Source organism: Mustela putorius, unplaced genomic scaffold (assembly GCF_011764305.1).
Source record: "Mustela putorius furo isolate JIRA1106 unplaced genomic scaffold, ASM1176430v1.1 tig00003858_pilon_pilon_pilon, whole genome shotgun sequence".
NCBI lineage: Eukaryota > Metazoa > Chordata > Mammalia > Carnivora > Mustelidae > Mustela > Mustela putorius.
In genome coordinates this window covers 11,598,287-11,622,790 of record NW_025422010.1, presented here as the reverse complement: position 1 = coordinate 11,622,790, position 24,504 = coordinate 11,598,287, and the positions used below count along the sequence as shown (strand labels likewise).

General features: G+C 36.4%; 1 protein-coding gene across 4 annotated transcripts in view; it reads right to left on the bottom strand.

Annotated features, from left to right (window-relative positions):
- Positions 1-24,504, bottom strand: part of L3MBTL4 (L3MBTL histone methyl-lysine binding protein 4) — a 437,886-nt gene that overhangs the window by 373,709 nt on the left and 39,673 nt on the right. The window lies entirely within an intron of this gene.

The following is a 24,504-nucleotide window of genomic DNA, read 5'->3' as shown; positions in this document are numbered from 1 at the left end:
GTACTGTGTATTGTGTAAGTCTGATGAATCACAGACCTGTACCCCTGAAACAAATAACACATTTTATGTTAATAATATAAATAAATAAATAAATAACCAACCAACTTGGGGGGGGTAGTTTTGTTACTATAGTATGTATCTATCACAAGTTTTTCAAGCCTGCATTAGATATATTTGAATTCTATTAATCAGAATTTTCATCAGGCAAATCAAAAACTAGTACTAAGAAATTTTCTCTGTGTCTATTTCTCTGATGCACTGATGGGGAAGAAGTCAGACAGGTAGCAGAAAACTCATCCAATCACAAGTTCTCAGTCTGATTTCTTAGCTCACTGGCAATGACACTAAGCCTCAGCCCCACTGACTAGATTGCTGTTTTTATGGAAAATGACCCAATGACTGGGACATGTTCTTTTTTTATGAAAGTGTGACATATACACAGAAAAATGTGTAAAAGGAGCGCCAGTCTGGCTCAGTGGGTGGAGCTGTAACTCCTGATCTCAGGGCTGTGAGTCTGAGCCCCACCCTGGGTGTAGAGTTACTTAAAAATACAATGTTTAAAAAAATAAAAAAAAAAAGAAAGGAAAATACATATAAGTGTATGTAGCTCAGTAAATTTTAACACCTAAACATATGTAACTAGTACCCAAATCAGGAAACAGAGTATTACAATCCTATTCCCTTTCAGTCTATTCATCAAAGACAATCTTGATGATTATGCCAACTTCAAATACTATTGATAACTTCTGTATTTTCTACACACTCTATCACTGGACTTACCCAGTATGCATTGTTCTTGGGTCTGTTTCTTTTGCTAAAATCGTTTTTGTAATAATCATCCATATTGTTGCATACACATGTAGATAGTTCTCTCTTACTGTTACACACTTTTGCAGAGCGTGTCACAACATAATTATCTGCTTTGTTTCTGATGAGCATCTGGGTAATTTCAAGGTATGCAGTATTACAAACAATGCTACTCAAACATTTTACTACATTTTTCCTGCTGAAATGTACATTCGTCAAATTTCTTCTAGGAGTGGAATTGCTGGGTCATACAGTATGTGCAATACTTTCCTATTGACACTGTAACAAATTACCACAAACTTAATTGCTTAAAACAACAGAAATTTATTATACATATATACATTATATATGGAGGTCAAAAGTCCTATATGGGTGTTATTAGGTTAAAGTCAAGGGGCCAGTAAGGCTCTAGGGGAGGCTTTAGAGAAGAATCCACTTTCTTGCTGTTTCTACCATTTCTTTCTACCATTTCTTGGCTTGAAACTCCTTCCTCCATCTTTCAAGCCAAATGGCCAGTCAATTCTTTCTCAGAGCACATCACCCTGACACTAATTCTTCTGCTTCACTCTGCCACATTTAAGGATGCATGTGATTACATGGGTCCATTTGAATAGTCCAGGATAATTTCCCTATTTTAAGGTCTAATGATTAGTAATCCTAATTTCATCTACAACCTTAACTCATATTCATACATATTCATACACTTCAAGGATTAATATATGGACATCTTTGAGGATCATTATTCTTCCTCCCATAATATGCATGTATTTTGGACATGTTTTTTAAAACTTGTAGGTATTATCAACATTTTATTATAACATTATGGTAAACTCAAATTTCTTCCTTTCTATGTAACAAATCTAGTTTCTTCTGTCAGCCTTGTAATTCTTCTAACTGAAAAAACACTTTTCCAGTTACTAAGCACGTAAGTAAATTTTAAAAATACATTTGTGTGTGAATGTATGTCTGTGTAATTTCCACTACGTGAAAGACAATATACTAGGAGCTACAGATGATTTCTGATCAAGATGGGAAATACAACAGATGCAGGGGGGAAATATACACTGGGAAAACATAACAAAAATGTTTGTATTACACAACTGAACTCTAGAATGTTAAAAGCGGGAAATCTTCAGATGCCAAAAACAAAGATAAAACTGAGGAAATGAAATCAGATATACGAATTAGGAGCTTTGATTTTTACTCCCATTGGGGAGTAAGAACTGAAACCAAAAGATGCAAGCATGGTTTTAAGAGGGTCACCTTCACTAAAACACTGGTGGGAAGATAATCACTAAGAAATCAGAAACACAGATTTGTACTATACACTGGTATGGGGTTCCACTGCCCCCTATCCAGAAAGTACAGATCAGTAACAGTAAAACTGCCCCATCGAGATAGCTCACCCACCAAAGTCAATCTCAAAACTCACATGAATATCTCCCTGAACGTGAACTCATAGACTAAAACCACAGACTACACAAGGAAACACACAAGATCAACAAAAGCAACCAAAAAGAATTAACACCTTGGCAGTCTTCATAATAGAAAAAGACTAGAAGGACTTAAATATAAGAATGTATAAACTCTTGAAGAAATAAATGACAATACTGACTCCTTAAGACAAGAAAAAAACATTGTTCAGTTTTTTTTTAAAAAAGTAGATTTCAAAAATAAAGAGAAAATATGGAAATGAAATGCAGAATATGGTATGAAAGTTATGTTAAATAAGGGAGCACTTGGGTGGCTCAGTGGGTTGAAGCCTCTGCCTTCAGCTCAGGTCATAATCTCAGGGTCCTGGGATCAAGCCCCACATCGGGCTCTCTGCTCAGCGGGGAGTCTGTCCCCCCACCCCTTGTCTGCCTCTCTGCCTACTTGGGATCTCTGTCTGTCAAATAAATTTAAAAAAAATTTTTAAAGTTATGTTAAATAAGTATACTTTTTAGAAGTGAAAACTGATAAACTAGAATCCAGAACTAAGATAATCACTCAGAATAATAAACACAGGATAAGCATGTACAAAAATTATAAAAGAGATATAAAGGATAATGGGAGAGGTCCCAACATACATCTAACAGATCTAGAAGGAGAGATTAAGAAAACAATTTAAAGACTCAAAATGTTTAAAAAGCAAAATCAAAGGTGCCTGGGTGGCTCAGTTGGTTGAATGACTGCCTTCAGCTCAGGTCATGATCCTTGAGTCCCTAAATCAAGTCCTGCATCTGGCTCCCTGTTCAGCGGGGAGTCTGCTTCTTCCTCTGACCTTTCCCCTCTCATGCTCTCTCTCTCTCATTCTGTCTCAAATAAATAAAAATAAAAAATATTTTTTTTTAAAAAAAAAGCAACATAAGCACATTCTCTACCTTCTAGGAACTCATGGTGCAGCAAAAACTTACTGGTCTATGTTCTTAGAAAGTAGCACCTGGGACTCTGACTCCCAGGGAAGGACTCTTCTAATCTTAACACTCTGCCTCCATAGAGTGCCATCATATAGCCCCCTTCAGACCTGATAGACTAACATCATTTTGAAGTGGGAAAGTACTATTACCCTATAAGCCTGAGAGAGTCAGAGCTTAGGTTAGGGATCTACTCCCCTGTGGTTTTTCCTTTCCCTACTTGTTCACATAAGCCAACTACATTACATGTGCTGTACATCACCAGCTTCTGCATAATAGCACCAATAAAGAGAACCCATTGGTTTGGCTAGCCCAACATCCTCCTTGTCCAGCTACTTGACTTTTACTTTTGGAAGCCTCATTCTGAGTCCACATAACTCCAAAGTAGGCAGGTAACTCAGGAAGGTTTAAAAAGGGCCAACTTGATAAAATCCGCACTCTTGGCCACTGTTAGTGCTTCCAAAATAAATATGCAAACTAATAAAGATCAAAGAAATCCATTCTAGGACTCTGACTGCAGATACTAGGCAAAAGAACCTTCCTTCTGAGACTGCTAACTATGTAGAAGCTAAGTGTGGAGCTGCAGAGACCACGAAGTAAAAGACAGCTTCACTGAAAGCAACACAGAGGAAGGCAGAACCAAATGTTGAGAATGATAAGCCCCTGGATCCAACCATACCTGATCAAATGCCACACCAGGACTTCTTAGTTTTATGAGATAATAATTTTCCTTTTCTGCTTAAGCCAATTTGAATTGGATTTCTGTCAGTTGCAACTAAAAGAGTCCAGGCTAACAAAAAAATTTAGTAGCAAAGCAGCAGCAGTGGCAGCAGCAACATCAAGAGGACAGCTGCTCTCTAAATAGTTCCCCACTTTAGAACACTGAGAACGATTTGGATTGTAATCCCAACATTTCTCTAACTCAACATCCAAATCTTACTCTGTGAGTCTAATTTTCATTTTATAATGTCTTTGTGCTCTTCCAACCACCTTAAAAGACCTTACGAAATTATAAACAACAACTTCAAAACAAATGATTAAATATTTGAAACTTTAAAAATATGATGTTCAGAATTTTGGGGAAATGAAGAGATGGTATAAGATAAAAGCATCATTAAAGCTTTAAAAGAATAGGAATCAATAATGATGATAATGACTGGGTTCTGGAAGATGTAGAAGCAATAGTTGGCGAGATTTTGGTGCACTAAACCAACACAATTATCTTATGTGAACAAATACCTAACTGTTTATGAGTAAGATGAGCATGTAGGAGAAGGACAAGATTGGGGTAGAGACTGATGCTCACATATGTGTTTATGTAATTTGGAGAATGACTCCAGCTATGTGAGAAGAGACTACAAAAGTCTCCCAGGCAAATCAATAGAAACAACACATCTTTTTACTGTCATCCACTTTCAGAGTCTCTTGTGCCTTTTTATGTTCCTAGTCACTCAATAATCTTAAAATGATCTTCCCATAAGCCCCAAATATCAAATATTCATGTCAAGCAGTATGCTAAATTCATCCTTTCTTTCCATACTGTCTGCCTGAAGAAGTGTGTTTCTGTGGCCAGAAATACAGGACACGTCATGTACAGGGGAGCCAGATACTAATTAAGTGGCCATAATACATAGCAATGTCTGCCATATTGACAAAATGATAAAACACAGCTTGCCCAATTAAACAAATCTGAAACCAGGACTGTCTTGCAGTGCTGCCAGCCAGGTAGCAGTTCTTATGTAATTAACACTGCCTGCCCATGCATAGACCTGGCAGTGCCTCCTGAGGGCTAGACAGAACAATGACAACACTTTGATGCTCTGGTCAACAAACCACTTGCAGATCATTTGAAGAAAGAATACTGAGTCTTTGTTGTTGTCAGATAAACCATCTGATGATATCATCAAAATGCATAGAATGTATGCCAACAGCCTGGAAGAAATCCCAGAGACAATATTGAAACACTCTTTTAAGAAATGATTCAACATTAGCATTCCTGAGGGCACAGAGGCTGATACTGTGTGGGAAAACACAGATGATGATGAGTGAGTTGTGGTGATTCAGTGGAGTTGTACTCTGAAGGTGACTAAGTTTAGAAAAGCTCAATCCAAAGTATTAAACTGATATCTTCCTTTTTGAATATGTACAAGAGTGATAAATAATAAAAATGTATGTTTAAGAAAGTACAGAAGAGTTCTTTCAACAAAACATAAATTCTTAGTGATATGAAAACACCATATAACTGTTTAATTGGCATTGCTTTATCATACTACTGGCCCTTAAAATAATAATATTACTTAAAATCAGTTGTGTCTTATACAGATGAAATGCAGTGGTTTGTATCTATACAACAGTCATATGCAGCATATCTGGTTTATGGAAGTTATGGCTTGTTCTGGGGTAAGGAGATGTGTGATTTCCAAGAAGATATGAGCTGATTTCTTTTTAATATTGTTCATGTAATTTAACTCTTTATTGACATAACTCTTTGTATCTCTGCTTTGCCAAATCTGTGTTTGGAGTTAAATAAGGTCATGTCATTTACTTCTAAAATGTCCCCTTTTATATATGTCAAAATCACTGAAAGGAAACTACAACCCCAAGAACACTAAAAAGGCGTGTACTAATACCTCTCCTAAAACATTAAGGTTTTACTTTTGTCTCTCCAAAATCTGTCTAAGGTATCAAGGCTCTCAGAAATCAATTTCACTCCTAGAGATAAAAATAATATGCTCTCACAGCACACTAATTATATGGGTATTAGAATTTTGTCACTACTCTAAAATCAATAGAGTTTACAAACTAAAATTATTTTCTTTACTTTAATGAAAAGTCTTAAAGATCCCCTATTAACTCTGAATCATTTTTCAAAGGCCATAGTCATTCCTTAATTAGCATTCATTTATTAAGTCAAATTTAGTAGTTAAAGACGTGAATTACAATCATAGTTCAGACCTATGATGTCACATGCTTCTAAAAGCCATAAATTTTTGCAAATAAACATTTATTGAGGACATCCAATTAGAATTAATGCTTAATAACAAACCAATACTTCCTTGAATAACATCAAGAAAAGGTCAATAAAATACTAAACCAATAAAGGCATCAGAGAGGTATGAAAGTAATGAAAACTAGAAAAGCTAATATTAAAAAAAGAAAGAAAAATTCAGAAAGGTGAATTGTTGATCCATACAACACTTTCCTGGTTGTACCTGTACATGCAAAGGACAAGGGTGAAGATTATGTGATCTTATGAGGGTTACAGGGTCAAAATTAAACACCTGTAGGTCCTCAAACATTTGACCCATTTTACTCTGATACACAGCAAGATGAAAAATGAAAAAGCTAAGCCATAAGCATCTATAACCAATGTAATTTTCTAAAGTCTCACAGTACTGTGCAAACAAAGATCAGAATTTAAGACTCCACAAGGAGAAGAGGTAAACACAACAAAATCTCAGTTAAAGTCCTTGAGGGGTGTCCTTAAGGAAAAGGGACCATCCAGAGGTAGACTGAGATTGTGAAACTGTGACGTAACATCAGTTCAGCTAGATTAAGGTGATCAATCTCCAATGTTTCTGCCTTGCAGAGGAAAGAGTAAACCTTCTCTAGAGTAAGATAATTACAGTTTATAACATTTAGAACCTCTATGACTTCTTACACACATGCCTGGCATTCAATCAAAAATTACTATGCATGATAAGAGATGACCAAAAACCGCAACAGACTCATTGATAATACAGATATTGAAGCTAATAGTCAAGAATTTTAAATAACCAAGATTATGTTTAAAATATCAAGGAAAAGGTATGAAAAAAGATGTAAAGATAGAGAATGTCACCAGATATTTGGAATATATAGAACCAAATGAAAATTCTCGAACTGGACAGACAATACATTATATGAAGTGCGCTGACAGATGGGTTTAACAGCTGGTTGATATTGCAGTAATCTGATGACAAATCAGTAGAAAATATCCAAACTGAAGCAAAAGAAATAAAGAATGGGAAATACGGAAAAAAAAAAAACATAAAAGATGTGTTAGATTCAGTTTAAACATGTAAAATGTAATTGGGTCCCAAAAAGGAAAAGAGAGAACTAAGCAAAAAACAATGTTTGAAAATAAAATTGTCAAAAATGTTCCAAAACTGGGGCACCTGGTTGGCTCAGTAGGTTAAGCCTCTGTCTTCAGCTCAGGTCATGATCCCAGGGTCCTAGATCAAGCCCCACATTGGGCTCTCTGCTCAGCAGGGAGCCTGCTTCCCCTCTCTCTCTGCCAGCCTCTCTGCCTAATTGTGATCTCTCTATCAAATAGAAAAATAAAATCTTAAAAAAAAAAAGTTCCAAAACTGAAGAAAGACATCAAGCTACAGATTCTACCCCAGTCCTTCCAAGAAATCAAATAATTAGGGCTAAAGAAAATCTGAATAATACAATGAACAAATTGACCAAGCACAGAAACTGCACCAACAAAAATTATATACAAATATATTGCAAAAGCATATGGAACATTTACCAAAAGTAACTATATGTTCAGGCATAAATCAAACTTCAAGTAATCATAATACTCTGAATATATTTTTTGAACACAATATAATTATATAATAAATGAAAATCCTCAACTATCTGGAAATTGAATAGTACACTTCAAACAGTCTGTTTACTAAAGAATGTATCTCAAAAGAAACTTGAAAATATTTTGAAATGAATGATAATTAAGATGTGACATATCTGAATTTGTGAGATACACCTAAAATGGGTGATTAGAATGAAATTATAGCATTAAATGAATTATCGAGAAGCTAGAAAAAGAAAGGAAAAGCAAACCCAAAGAAAGCAGGAGGAAGAAAAATTTTAAAATATATATATATATTGCTAAGTTCTTTATAGATTCTGTAAAGAACTTAGCAAACTCAACACCCAAAGAACAAATAATCCAATCAAGAAATGGGCAGAGGACATGAACAGACATTTCTGCAAAGAAGACATCCAGATGGCCAACAGACACATGAAAAAGTGCTCCATATCACTCGGCATCAGGGAAATACAAATCAAAACCACAATGAGATATCACCTCACACCAGTCAGAATGGCTAAAATCAACAAGTCAGGAAATGACAGATGCTGGCGAGGATGCGGAGAAAGGGGAACCCTCCTACACTGTTGGTGGGAATGCAAGCTGGTGCAGCCACTCTGGAAAACAGCATGGAGGTTCCTCAAAATGTTGAAAATAGAACTGCCCTATGACCCAGCAATTGCACTATTGGGTATTTACCCTAAAGATACAAACGTAGTGATCCAAAGGGGCACGTGCACCCGAATGTTTATAGCAGCAATGTCCACAATAGCCAAACTATGGAAAGAACCTAGATGTCCATCAACAGATGAATGGATCAAGAAGATGTGGTATATATACACAATGGAATAATATGCAGCCATCAAAAGAAATGAAATCTTGCCATTTGCGACAACATGGATGGAACTAGAGCGTATCATGCTTAGCGAAATAAGTCAAGCAGAGAAAGACAACTATCATATGATCTCCCTGATATGAGGAAGTGGTGATGCAACATGGGGGCTTAAGTGGGTAGGAGAAGAATCAATGAAACAAGATGGGATTGGGAGGGAGACAAACCATAAGTGACTCTTAATCTCACAAAACAAACTGAGGGTTGCCGGGGGGGAGGGTGTTTGGGAGAAGGGGGTGGGATTATGGACATTGGGGAGGGTATGTGCTTTGGTGAGTGCTGTGAAGTGTGTAAACCTGGTGATTCACAGACCTGTACCCCTGGGGATAAAAATATATGTTTATAAAAAATAAAAAATTAAAAGTAAAAAAAAATATATATATATATATATATATATATATATATATATTTATCAGGGTGCCTCCACTGTTCAGTCAGTTAAATGAAACTTTCAGCTCAGGTCACGAAGAGAACATTTTAAATCTGAATATAACTTTCCCTATAAAATAAAATGAAACTCTTATTGAAACCTGCCTATAAAGGAAGCTCTAAGCCCAGATCCCTTCACTGGTGAATTCTTCCAATTATTTAAGGAAGAAATAACACAAAGTTCACATAAATCTCTTCCAGAAATAGGAAGAATTAATGCTCTCAATCTATTTTCTGAAGCAAAAACAAAAACAAAAAATAAATAAATAAAACAAAAACTAATAGTACCAAAACCTGGCAAAGACATGACAAAAAAAGAAAATTACAAACTATAAGTATGGGTGCAAATACCCTTTTTAAAAGGGAAAAATAGAGGCACCTGGGTGGCTCACTGGCTTAAAGCCTCTGCCTTTGGCTCAGGTCATGATCCCAGGGTCCTAGGATCAAGCCCTGCATTGGCTCTCTGCTCCCTGGGGAGCCTGCTTCCCTTCCTCTCTCTCTGCCCACCTCTCTGCCTACTTGTGATATCTGGCTGTCAAATAAATAAATAACTTTTTTTTTTAAAAAAAGGGAGAAATATTCCACTGTATCTATGAACCATATCTTCTTTATCCATTGGATGTTGTTCACATATACAATGGAATATTACTCAGCCATCAGAAAGGATGAATACCCACCATTTGCATCAACATGGGTACAACTGGAGGGGAGCATGCTAAGTGAAATGAGTCAAGCAGAGAAAGACAATTACCATCATATGGTTTCACTCATATGTGGAATAAAAGGAATAGCACAGAGGACCACAGGGAAAGAGAGAAAACTGAATGAGAAAAAATTAGAAAGGGAGACAAACCATGAAAGACTCTGGACTCCAGGAAACAAACTGAGGGTTACAGAAGGGAGGCGACTGGGGGGATGGGGTAATCAGGTGATGGGTATTAAGAGGGACACGTGTTGTGATGTGCACTGAGTATTATATATAATGAATCATTGAGCACTACATCAAAAACTAATGGTGTATTATATGTTGGCTAACTGAATGATAAAAAATGAATAAATAAAAATTTTTTAAAAAGAGAAAAAATCTTATGATTATCACAATATATAGAAAAAGAAACAACTGACATATTCAATACCAATTCATGATTTAAAAAACACATATCAAACTAGGAATATAAGTGATCTAATTCTAACAAATATTATCTAGAAGTCTTAAACATCATATAATGTTGACTATACTTCAATTAAAAAAAGAAGACATAAAATTTAAAAAATCATATTTAATGGTGAATTACTGAAAGTTTTTCCTCCTGAGAGAGCAAAGAAGACAGATGCCTACTAGCATTCCTATTAGTATTACACTAGATATCCTAACTAGTGTGATGATGCAATAAAAAGAAATAAAAAGTCTAAGAAATGGAAAGGAAGAAAATCAAAACTCTCCTTATTTGCAGGCAACATGATTCCAAAGACCAAAAAAATCCAAGACAATCAACTAACTACTAGAAATAAGTGCATTTGCCAATATTGCTGGATACAAGTCAATGTAAAAACAAATTTTTTCTATAAATGACCAATAAAAATTTTTAAATGTTTAAAGGTTACTTAGAGTGGCATTAATTAATATTAAAAATCTAATACTAAATCTAACAAATGATGAGTAAGACCTCTACACTGAAAACTATAAAACATTATTGAAAATAAAATTTTAACACTCAAATAAAGAAAAAATATGCCATATACAACTGACCCTCAAACAACATGTTTGAACTGCATGAGTCTGCTTAAAACTGGATTCTTTCCAGTAGATACATTATAGTCCTGTAAATGCAATTTCTCTTCCTTGTGATTTTCTTAATAACATTTTCTTTTCTCTTGCATTATTATACAAATACAATACATACTACAGATAACATACAAAATATGTGTTAACTATCGGTAAGGCTTCTGGTCAACAGTAAGCTATTCGTAGTTAAGTTTTTGAAAAGTCAAAGTTAGATGTGGATTTTCAACTATATGAGGGGCTAGTGCACCTACCCCTTGCATTGTTCAAGGGTTAACTGTGCATGGAATGGAAAGTTCTATATTGAAAAGGTAATAATTCTCCCTAAAGCAATCTACACAGTCAATATACTCTACTTAAATCCTAACATGTGTGGTTTTTCTTACAAAGAAGTTGATTTATCCTAACACTTCTATATAAATGCAGAGGCCTAAGAATAAGAAGAACAAATCTAGAGTGTGTAGATGCGTCAGTTGGATAGTTGTCCAACTCTGGATTTCAGTTCAGGTCATGATCTCAGGGTTGGAGCCTATAGGATTCTCTCTCTCTCTGTCCCTCCCCCAGCTTCTCTCTCTCTTAGAAAAATAAAGAGCAACAAATCTATGTTTACACTACTTCTAAAGTTACAGTATAAAATATGGCAGCCAACATCAATAGAAAGTTAAATAGACACCAGCACACAGATCAGAGAGTTCAGAAACAGACACAATTTATGACAAAGATCACACAGTCTGAAGTAAGGAACTGCAATAGCACATACAATAGGGAAAGAATGGTCTTCATCACCGGATATCCATGTGGTATAAAAAGAATCTTGATCTCTACTTTACCCCTACATCAGAAGGAATTTCAGATTGTACCATAGACCTAGTTAAGTAATTAAAGTAAAATAATCAAGGTTTTAGAAAAATTAATGGGAAGTATCTTCATGACTTTAGGTAAAGATTCTTTAAACAGTACACAAAAAGGGACTGTTTTTCCATAAAGGAAAAAGGTACATACACTAGACTACATTAAAATTTAAGATACCTATTCTTTAAAAGGTCCTGTTAAGAAAGTGAAAAGGCAATCCAAGGAGCAAGAGAAGGTATCTGCAATATATATGTGAAACTGAAGACTCCCAGAAAATACCAAGAATTCCTACAAATCAGTAAGAAAACAGCAATCAGTAGAAAAGTAGCCAAAAGATTTGAATGGATGGGCACTTCACAAGAGAAAATATACAAATGGCCAGTAAACGTGTGAAAAGATGCTTAACTTCAGCAGTCATCAGGGAGATTCAAATTAAAATCACAAAGTACTACCACTATCCAGCCACCAAAATGGTTAAAATTAAAAATAAAAGAACACCAAGTGGTAGACAAGATGTAGAGCAATTACAGCTCTCATTTACTGTTAGTAGGCATGTAAATAAGTACAACTATTTAGAAAACCATCTGGAAGTAACTAAGCCTGATTGTATACCTCTCCCATGACCTAGCAATTCTACTTCTAGGTATATATCCAATAAAAATAAATATAATCATCCAAGGACTTGTACGAGAATGCCATCCACAGTAGCACTATCCCTAATACCTCAAACCGGAAACAAGCAAAATGTCCATGTATAGGAGAATAAATCAATAAATTGTGGTATATTCATATACTGAATAATACATATTCATTTTTTAAAATACTGATACATAAAATAACATCAATGACTCTCACAGATAATATCCTAAGCAAAAGGAGACAGACGCAAAGAAACATACTGTCTGATCAGACTGATAAAAGCTCAAGAACAGGCAAAACTAACTTATGCAGAGTAATCCTATTGGTGACATGGAACACTGTGGGGAATGACTGGCAGGGCAAGAGTGAGGAGGCTTCTGTGGTCCTCATAACAAAGCCAGCATGTAGAGGTGCAAGAGTCCCTATGTACTAGTGTTCATAATGTACCCACTTTATAAAAATCTATTGAGCTTGTATTCTTAAGATATGTGAACTTTTTTGTATTTTGTAGCTCAATAAGAAATTTACTTGGGAGTATACTTATTCAACAAACGCTCCTAGGAAAACTAGATATCCACATGCAAAAGAATGAAGTGTTCCCTTATCTTACACCATACACAAAAATTAGTTCAAAATGGATGGAAGACCTAAATATAACAACTACAAAACTCTACAGTTGAAAAGCTTCATGACATTAGATCTGGCAACAATTGATAGAAAAAAGATAAACTGGCCTTTGTGAAATTAAAAACTTTTGAACATCAGAAACCACTGTCAGGAGAGTGAAAAAACAACATATAGAAAGGAGAAAATATGTACAGATCATATAAGGGATACTATCCAGAATACATAAAGAACTCATAAAACTCAACAATGACAAAAAAAAAAAAAACTTAAATGGGCAAAGGACTTGAATAGACATTTCTTCAATGAATACATAATAATGGTCAAGAGACATATGAAAACATGTTTGATATGACTTAGCATTAGGCAAATACATATCAAAACCACAATGGGAGGGGTGCCTGGGTGGCTCAGTGGGTTAAACCTCTGCCTTCGGCTCAGGTCATGATCCCAGGGTCCTGGGATCATGGCCCACATTGGGCTCTCTGCTCCGCAGGGAGCCTGTTTCCTCCTCTCTCTCTGCCTGCCTCTCCTACCTACCTGTGATCTCTGTCCGTCAAAAAATAAATAAATAAAATCTTAAAAAAAAAAAAAACCCACAATGGGATACACTCCATACACAGTAAGGTAGAACATAATAAATATTGGCAAGTATATGGAGAAACTGGAACATTTGTACATTACTGGTATGAATATAAAATGATGCAGCCACTATGGGAAACAGTATAGAGGTTCCTCAAAACATTAAACATAGAATCATCTTATGATCCAGCAATCCACTTCTCAGTACATACCCAAAAGAAATGAAAGCCAAGCCCCGGACAGAAATTTGTGCAATGTTCATGGCCACATTATTCACAGAAACTATAAGATGGAAACAACCCAAATGTCCACTGACAGATGCATGAATAAACAACGGTGGTATATACATACAACGGAGTATCATGCAGTTTTAAGAAGTGAAATTCTGGCACATGCTGCAACACTACTGAACCTTGAAAACTATGTCAAATGGGAAAAAAAAAGATTAAAAAATATTGTATGATTCCACTTATATGAGGTATCTATAATTATCTAGTTTATAGGTTTGGGAAATATGATAATGGGAAGAAAGTAATAAGGAGTTACTGTTTAATGAGTATAATGTTTCAGTTCAGAATAATGAGAAAGTTCCAAAGATGGATGTTGGTAATGACTGCACAACAGTGTGTGAATATACTTCATGCCTCTGAACTATACACTTAAAATGGTTCAAATGATTAATTTCATGTTATACATATTTTACCAAAATTTTTTCTAATTGATTTTTCAAGTTTATTGAGCATGTGTTATTTTTCCAGTCATTGTACTAATTGATGAAATTACAAGTGAATTTTTATTCATTTCATTCCTCATAATCATTGAAAAAGGGGGCATTCTAGTCATTCTCTTTGAAATCTCTTAATTAAAAGTCTGGAATACAAAAAAAAAAAAAAAAGTCTGGAATACCTATGCACTTATAGCTCAAAACCAAAGATCCCAAAATACCATGATCAGTCCCCTTCTTAGTAATTCTATCCTTTTAACCAAATCAAATATGTTCAACATTATGTGTCGAATCTTTAGCTTAGTTTGTATCTATTACTTAATGCATTCACTCCATTCCAAAAACAGGAACTCTATAAATTTTAAATATTACTATTCATTCAAAGTTTGTTAAGAACCTATTATGATAAAGAAGAAGGTAAATATTCTCACACTAAGAAACTTCCATATCACATGTTCTATCTTCTGGTCTGGAAGAATAAAAGTGGTTGATAAGATTATTACAAATTCTACTGTGACTAGTTGTCTTTTTTCACTCCCTAACATCTAGATAATTTCCAACATTATGAATCTTGCCTTCTTCAAACCGGAGGCTGGAAAGCCCTGAGCCAGAGACTGCCCTGAAAGTAGGATACAGGCAGTAGTAACCTCACTTCTTCAGCGAAATGCACAGGGAAGCTGTATTATGGATCATAAAATTACTCCATCTGTTCCCTACCTTTCCTATGTCCTGAAGACTTAAAGAAAAGATACAGTTGCTCGCCTCAAAGCTGGAAGAAACTGAAGGCAGACTTCTTTCAGGTACTTCATTATAAAAAATATTTTACTTCTTAGGTTTCATTTTCTTCTAAATTATTCTTCATACCTTCCTAAAGAATAGTTATGTATCATGAAGAGTTTATATAAATTCTTACTTTATTTTTTTTTAAATCCAAATACAGTTAACTCTTGAACAAGGCAGAGGTTAGCGGTTCCAACCCCCTTGCCTTGCTGTCAAAAATTCACAAAAGTTTTTGACTCCTCAAAAACTTACTCAGTAATTCCCTACTGTTGCCTGGAAGTCTTATCAATAACATAAATAGTTGTTTAATATATATTTCATATGTTACTTGTATTCCACAATGTGTTCTTACAATAAAGCAAGAGAAAAAAGATGTTAAGAAAACCATAAGGAAAATAAAATACATTACAGTACTGTGATGTGTTTATAAAAAAAAAAAAAAATTCAGGTGGGCCTGTGCAGTTCAAAGGCAAGTTGTTCAAGGGTCAACTGTGCCTCCTGTGAACTTCTAGAATTAAATGAAGATAATCATGGTTTATCAATACATTGAACTGAAACATATAAAGTTATATAGTTATAAAGTTACTATAAAATACAACAATGCAGTATCTTTTTAAATGGGCACATTCTGTTTCATAGGCTTTCCAGATATTTCACCTCTGATAAAAACACACTTGAAAAATTAGGTTGGAAAATATATGGGCTTGCTGCCAGTGACATAACTCATAGTAAGATACAAATCAACAGAACTGACTGTTTATGAGGCAGCTCTAAAACCTCAGCTTTCAAAAGACCATGATTAAAGCAAAAAAGCTATGCATATTTGTTTGCTGCTAATCACATATGCATTCCACTCATTATTTTCAATAAGCATTCTTACTACAGAATTTTTATATTATGCACGATAAGCCAAGAATTCTATGGACTTCGGTTAAGCAGATGTGATGAAATAAAAGGTACAAAAATACGAGTGGCATAGGCTTTTTAAAATAAATTCTGTCAAGAGCATACTAAGCACATTTCTCAATAAATTAACTCTTTAGTCACTCAATTGTTTGCAATAGCATTAGGATAACACAAAGATATTTGTGGGGTTTTTTTTTTCTTTAAGTCTAAAAGCCAAAGTGCTAGGTAAGCATAACCTCCTTCCATTTTGTCTACAGAGCACCTCAGAACACAAGTAAAACCCAGGGCTACTGTAAAGAAGGTTACCAACCGGCACAATCAACCAATTAGAAAAAACCATCTGAACGTAAATGGTCTGGAAATGCAATAGTTGTAAAGAATTACCATTTTTTGAAATTTAAGAACATAGGGCTAGTTTGAATAAATTAATCTCAATGAGTTAAAAATCTTTCAGTGGTATTCAAGTCAACTCCTGCAATATTAAAACGCCATTAACTTACATCATGCATGCCTAAACACTGAGCTAGATAAAGGTAAAACTTCATTAGCCCCACCTTACCTTAATATGAATTATTTTTCCTTAATTTAAATTTATAATTATTAAAGCAATAGGATTTATGCCAGCTCTATGTGCATGCACAGTGATTCATCAGTATTTGTCTGATTCATCCCCAGTGGGGTCAGCCACACCCATTTCTGTGGAACCAAAATCTAAGTCCACATTAAGTCCACAATAGTTAGTAGCAGGCTTAGGGCCTCCCAGGCTCCTCCACTCCTCCACTCTCAGGTCACTGGGTCACGGTCATGGTCCTCCCAAAGCCATTCTTTCCACCTCACCCTCGTGCCATCTGCTTGAAGCTCTCCTTCTAGTTACTAATAAAAGTCACAGGAGTCATTTGGACTTTCTGTGTTTACACATTTCAAATCCAAAATAGTTCTATGCTTGCATAGGACCTGGTACCAGATGATACTTACATTCCAAAGAACGCCTTGGGGAAGCAGAGGATACTACTCCTACTCATAAGGAACCCAAAGGCCAACCTCAGAGAGAGGATAGGAATCAACATAACATACACGAGCATACTCCCAAACTCTATACATAGTACAACTTAATTATCTGTGTGCACATCCTCACGTATGGATGCTTCTTCTGATTTTCTAGATCATTCTAAACATATTTAACTTTGGCAGTGCCTCATTCAAAGCACTATCTTGCCAAATTAGTTCCCATTTGAAACTTCACTTTGTCCTGCTTATGTCTGTCTCAAAAAAATGTAATTAAGAAACCTCATTTTTCTTAAACAGAAATGGGGATGACAGACTAGAGTCTTTGACACTACTTTATATTCTGTTATTTTCTTTTTTTTTTTAATTTTTTATTTTTTATAAACATATATTTTTATGCCCAGGGGTACAGGTCTGTGAATCACCAGGTTTACACACTTCATAGCACTCACCAAAGCACATACCCTCCCCAATGTCCATAATCCCACCCCCTTCTCCCAAACCCCCTCCCCCAATGCCTAAGTTTGTATTGAATGGAACTGCATGAGATAAAGTTTAGTAATATATAAAAGCACTAAACAAGAAATCCTGAGATGAGGTAACTAGTACCTTCTTTCCATTCTGCAGCTCATTTAATTTTGCTATCTCTTCTATTAAACTATTCACCCTCCCTCCTCAACCAGTGAGCTATTCTAATTCCGGACAGTTAAAATTTAGGAGAAAAAAATGAAAGAGAGAGAGAGAGATTGCTCTTCTTCTCAATATGAATGCTAGAATACTCAAAATGCTGATTGCCTGATTTTAAATTGCCCTTACCAAAATGCTATAAAGCAATTATGAAACTTCCTTTCAACTAGTGGGCCCCAGTTATCACAATCTTGGTCTTTTGAAAAAAATCATTAGAGAAAGGTTAGACCACAGGCATAAAGGAAAGAGACTGGCAGGATTTGCTGGTTATTTGATGGATAAATCAGCTGCCTAAACAATATGGATTATGTAAGATGCATAAACTGTGATACAACCATCAAAATGCAATTACTCATGCTTCCCCCATTAAAACCTTTATCTTCAGTCTGATGTCATTTAGTGCTTTAAAGTTCAGAACATAATCTTATTCTCTCACTGTTCTCCTGTAGTTCATGTGAAATCACAAACTGTAGCCACTAAAAATTTCAAGTAAGCCATGGACAAATACAGATAAAGCAGGGAAAACATCACAGAAGGTTCTGTCCTCTTTCAGTCTCATCCACAAAAGTCGTCCCCTCTATCAGGAGAAGAAACTGATCTCACTAGAAATTATGCAGCCTTAAGCCAGGCCTCTGCTGCTCTGGGAGTTTATGACCTCATCTGCAGAATAACTGCGTTAGATCCCCCTAGAAGATGGCTTCTAAGACTTAAGTCTAATTTACACTTCTGTAACTCTATTTGGGACAATGTCCTTAACTTGGACTCTGGCCAGCTAGGTAACAGAATGTCTCCACACTGATGATACTGCAAACATGGACTCCTAAGCTAAGAAATGTTTGTGTTACTTGTGTTACTTGTGTTACAGGAAGCAGTCCTGTGAGGAGAGTCCTGGATGGAGAATCAGAAACCCCATTCAGGTGGTGCCTGGTGGCTCAGTTGGTTAGGCCTCTGCCTTTAGCTCAGGTCATGATCTCAGGGTCCTGAGATTGAGGACTGAGTTGGGCTCCCTGCTCTGTCACTATCTCTGTCTCTCTCTCTCTCAAATAAATAAAATCTTTAAAAAAAAAAAAAAAAGCAGCAGCCCTATTCAAGTGTTGGCTCTACAGCGTGGTATACCTTTACCTGCAGCGAAGCACTCAAATGCTCCAGATTTTTATCTTGTTCTCTATAAAATGGAAATGATTCTTTATCTACCACCATCATATAAAAATATATGTGATAGGTAAGATATGTCAGTCATAGAATCATAATCTACTATTTCTAAGACTTGTTAACATTTACTGAGCACTTACTTAATTGAAAGGAATTTTACAAATTGTTCTTCAGACATCATATAATCTTCAGGGCCCTATTCTACAGTTGGGGAAACTGAGTATAACTTGCCCAAGGTTATAGAATGAGCAAAGGGCATGGCTCAGATACAGACTGAGCTATCTTGGAAACCCCACACTCCTAACCCTTATTTATACGCTGTGACTAAATAAGGTTGAGAAGACCTGAACACTAAATCATTCCTCTTGATGAATTTTAACAATGTAAAAGTAGCTAGATCTGAAATTGAAAACAAAATGCTAACTTGAATCCAAACCTTATTTTTAAACTTAGTTGAAAATAAATCCCTTCCCCTATCAGAGCACCTATTAAATGAATCTGCGTTTTATGGAAGTAAAGTTCATAAAATACCCATCCAAATCAATCCAACCTTACTGTGTTACAGAAAGAGAAACTGAGGCCCAGACAAATCAGAGACAGGGTCCAAAGGCCAGCTGACAAGAGCCTCAGGCCTAGATAGCTGGACAACATCCTCTTCAGGGCTGCCTGCAACATGCCATGCTGCCTAGCTAAGAGTACCCTCTAAAAAGGTGCCACATGAATAATGTTACCACATTTCCAAAGCAGATTCCTCCAAAACCAACAGAGTTTTAGAACACAGTATCAAAAACTTTACCCAACATGGAAGAAAGCTGTGGCAAAAGTCAAGGCTTTGGGGATAAGAAAGTAACCCCGAACTACATCAGCTACCTCCCCCTTGTTTCCCCGCCCATCGGTCTAGTAAGTCCAGGGTAAATCCAAGAACTTGTATGATCCTTCCTGGATTGAGAGTCAGAACACCTGTGGGTAATTTCTTTACTCAACAAAGTTAACTTTTCAAATGCTCAGACTGGCCTTTATTCACAGAGAACAAATGAGAGGACAGTGCCAGGGAAGTCAGATGGTCTACAGGGAGAGAGAGATACCCTACTGTGCATCCTGGTGGTTTCTACCAGGAAAGTCTTTGTGCAAGAGCACAAGAGATGGAACGAAATTAAACTGAATGGGTTAAGTTGCAATTTTCATCTCTCTGTGGTTAAATATCCAACATGACAGTGCTGGTGGGATATCAGGGTATGAAAATGCCTTGCATAAGGCAAGCATTTTGGTCTTTTTGTATTTATTGATGAAAATCCAACATTTCTATCTAGTGCCAGTTAACTTCACAGCCTAGTAAGAAGTTTATTTCAGCAGTCATATATATAAGACATTCTGAAATTGCCTTAACATATAAAAATGTGTAATTTCCTTAATTCTCAAGTCAATGTGTAACAATACAGCATAATCACAAATAATTCCTAACTATATTCCTGAGCAAATGGTTGAAATGAATTCTCACTAAACTTTTTTTTTCATTTGTACATATATCACCCTTCAAAAGGAGAAGACTAGGCCATGACATATTTTTTTAAAAGAAATTATTTTTACAAAGCATCCTAAGTAAATTGTTTGTTCTAAGGAATTTTGAGAGGAATTTTACAGTAAATGAATCTTAATCCCAGAAAATATGCCCAGAGTTATGAGAGAATGAAACTCCAATGCTATGCTAAAGTATGAGATGACCAAAACAGAGCCTTATTTAAAAAAGAGAGTTTGAGAATGTCTTCCAAGTTTGTTTCTCAACCACACAGATGGAGCCTTCTCTGCACCTCACTCTCCATGTCCGTCCATGTGTGTGGCAAGCAGAATGTGGCAATCACAATGGCTTCCAGGGGAGAGTGCATGGGAAAACCATGGTCTTCCCTTTTTTCCTCTCTTTGTGTTTCATAATTACTTAAGTATGAGTTGATAATTCTGAGCCACCATATGACAAGCTAATAACAAGTTGGCAAGTAAAAGGTAATTCTCTGTCTCATAAATACCATACTTAATATAGAAATAGAACTTGTTAGGGAGGATATTAGAAAGCCAGATAAGACAGGAGACTAAACCAGTCACTCCTCTAGAGGTTTTCACTTTTCTAAGGCCTTATATATCAACCATCCAAAAACTGTCCAGCAGCCAAGAAATTCTGGAAAGAGATTTATCATTTTAATGTTTTAATGAGGTAAGCTGAGAAATCCAAGATGGACTCACTACAAGATAGTGATGAAACAGTAATACCTTCGTGTGTGTGTGTGTGTGTGTGTGTGCCCGTGCATGTGTGTGTATGTGTGTATTTAATCTGCTTTCACATACGTTAGCTGATTTGACTGTGTCTCAGGAGTGACACTGGGTGGGCGGACTGGATAATGATGATAATTATAACAATATCAATAGCAATAAACACAGCAGCAATGGTAATGGCAAGAGCCTTTGTTCATTTTTCAATGACATCCTGCAATATGTTATGCATAAGGCATCGATGAGGACACTGGGAGTCACACTCCCATTAAGAGAAATGCTTAGGGCCATTGTGGCTCAAAACAGCAAGTCAAGGCTCAAATACAAAGCTTCTTGCACTAAATTCAGTTCTCTTTCCCATATAAATTATAATGACCAGTCTGCCAGCCTCTCCTGCCAACATCCCTTTTCCAGGAGTTGCCCCATCTCCAGCACCTCCCAACCATATTGTTACCCTGGCAGTTGCCCTAAGGTCACCACATGAACTTAGGCCCTGGCAAGAGCTGATGGGACCAGAGGTAGCTTCCAGACCCAAGCCAGACACATCAGATTCCTTCCCAAGAAATCTGTAACTGGAATCCCAGCAAATCAGATTAATCTTTCTCTGGCCAGCTAGAATGTAACACATAGACTGGGAATTGTTGCCAGACCCAATCTTCATAATGTGGAAATGGACTAAAACAGACTATAGAGACAAAAAATGAAGGCGCTATGGAAGGAGACTTAGAAGAAGAGTCCTCAGCAGAGTAGCACTCTTGGGGTCTGTTCTTCAGTCCAGCTGCAATCCCATCCCTGGATTCCATGAGCACATCAGGAAACTGTCAATGGTTGTCCTCTCCTATCTTAGACTACCTCTAGTTGGGTCTCTGTTTCAAGCAACCAAAGGGCCCAAGCAGTAGAAAATACATTGTATGAGCAGGTGCCAAGTCCCACACTGGGAGACCTCACATACACTGTCTCTACATCTTGTCCACTCAATGCCTTTCTCTCCTTCTGGAACAGTTTCCCTCTCTAGCGGAAAAATGTTTCTTCCCCACTTTGCCAGCCATGTGACTCTAGAAGGGGATGCTACCCTAATCCTGGCTACATTTCATTTACATAATCTACAGACTCTACAACATCCCTGTGAAGTACCGTCATAACTATTTTTTTTAAAAGATTTTATTTGTTTATTTGACAGACAGAGATTACAAGCAGACAGAGAGGCAGGCAGAGAGGGTGGGGAGGAAAGCAGGCTCCCTGCTGAGCAGAAAGCCTGATGCGGGACTCGATCCCAGGACCCTGGGATCATGACCTGAGCTGAAGGCAGCGGCTTAACCCACTAAGCCAGCCAGGCGCCCCTAACTATTTTTTAAATGAGAGAGAAATCCATCATCTTGCCCCAAATCATAACTGCCAGAATTTGAACCCAAGTATCTCTGACTTCAAAATGTGTACTTTTTCATATCCAACTTTTCTTCCCTTGTGTCCTATAACATCTTACTATCAACTCATTAACAATATTTAAGAGGCCACTTTCTTATATATGGTATTAGAAAGTAATGGGAAAAGAAAAGCAATATAACGTATAGGGAAACAAATGCACTTTTTAAAGAAATGTTAAATTACAATTCCCAAGTTATTCTAGCTTTGGGGGGAGGAGCCCAGGGAGTAGCAGGTGTGTATGTGTTTAACACACTGATGCCCAATAATAGCACTTGTGTTCTGTGAATTACAGCAAGTAACCTCTGTTCTAAAGCACTTTTCCCTTGATTCCTGTGAAAATGAAGAGGTTGTTTTCTATGAAATCTTACAGAGATAATGGTCTAGAAGAAACATCAAGAACACAGTTAAATGCTACACACAGATATTTTATCCCTAGTGGAAAAAATAAATAAAAGAAAAATCACCAAATATGTTCAAGTTTCCTTTTTACAGCTGGCAAACTGTGGCAGTTAACAATAAGTGAATTTCGTACTTTGTTTAACCTCACAAGCATTTCTTCAAACAAACTCATTTACAGAAAGCCAGCTATAAAAGCAGACCTTGACCATTCAGCACCTATACATCCCCATCCATAACCAGGCCTGACAGTAGTAGCCCATGTGGCTCCAGGAATCCCTGCATATTCCAAACTGTAATATGATGAAAGTCGACAATCAGGAAAAATATATTCAAGTATATCATACCAAAGCAAATGAAGCATGATGTGAAAAGTTACAAAGATAAAGAAAATGGTGTTTACTTCCTAGCATAACCATTAAGCTACTTTCAAAAACCCAAATGCAACAATCAAAATAATAATAGCTAACTTGCTGAATGCTTATTGTATTCCAGACTTTCAAATACTTTATAGGAATTTTCACCCCAAGGCCTACATAAATATAGGGAGCAGGTACACGTACTAATCCCGTATTATAGATAAACGATGAGAATTAGAGAGACTAAGAAACTGCCCACGCTGATAAAGCCAGCAAATGGAAATGCCTAGCTTTGAATACAGGTAACCCAACCCAGAGTTCCCCACTGCCTATAGTAAATCGTATCACAGAATACAGATACTGTGTTTCAAAAACAGTATATGTTTAATTCACATAACTAGAAACAGCCGTATACCCTACTCCAGGAGGATTCCATGACTTCTCATTATCATCACACTCCTTCAACCACTTACACTGTAAGAGAGAAGATAGGGTGAGAGGAAGGGAGGGAGGGAGGGAGGGTCGGAAGGAGGGGGGGGAGGGGAGGACAGGGGAGAAAAGGAAGCCAGGGAGGAAGGAAGTGTGAGAGGGAGGAAGGGAAGGATCTTTCAAATGTTTATAGCAACATCTTCAACATCTTCACACAGGGGTTCTCAAAGTGTAGTCTGAGTATCCTTGGCGGTCTCCATGATACTTCCCAGGAGGGTCTTCCCTTTTCCACCCTAGTAATCCATGTGAGGCTGGATTTTTCCCATACGCTTTGGCCAGCACAACACATCACAACAAACTGAATGCAGAAGCAGATATGAGAATCCAGCTGTCATCAGTGAAGTCAAACACTTAAAGACATTTGCAAAAACATAAAACAATTCCACTAAATATGTTTTATAAAATAGCTAGTTTTCATTAAAATATGTTTGTTAACAACTTTCTTGTTATTTCTAAATGAACAAATATTTTAAAATTTTCCTATTTTAATTTCTAATGCAATAAATATTGATATATAAAATGTATAATAATAATAATAATAGCAATTTGGGGGTCTTTAGTAATTTTTTAGAGTATAATAGGGTCAGTCCTGAGACCAAAAGTTTAAGAACTACCATCTTACAATATACTAATTAAGTCTTTACTTTTATATGGGACAGAGAGTCCATAATTCAAACCTAAAAGTTCCAGTGGTGCTTCCTAACTGGAAGATAAGAGTGACTGGGAACTTACTCCTCCC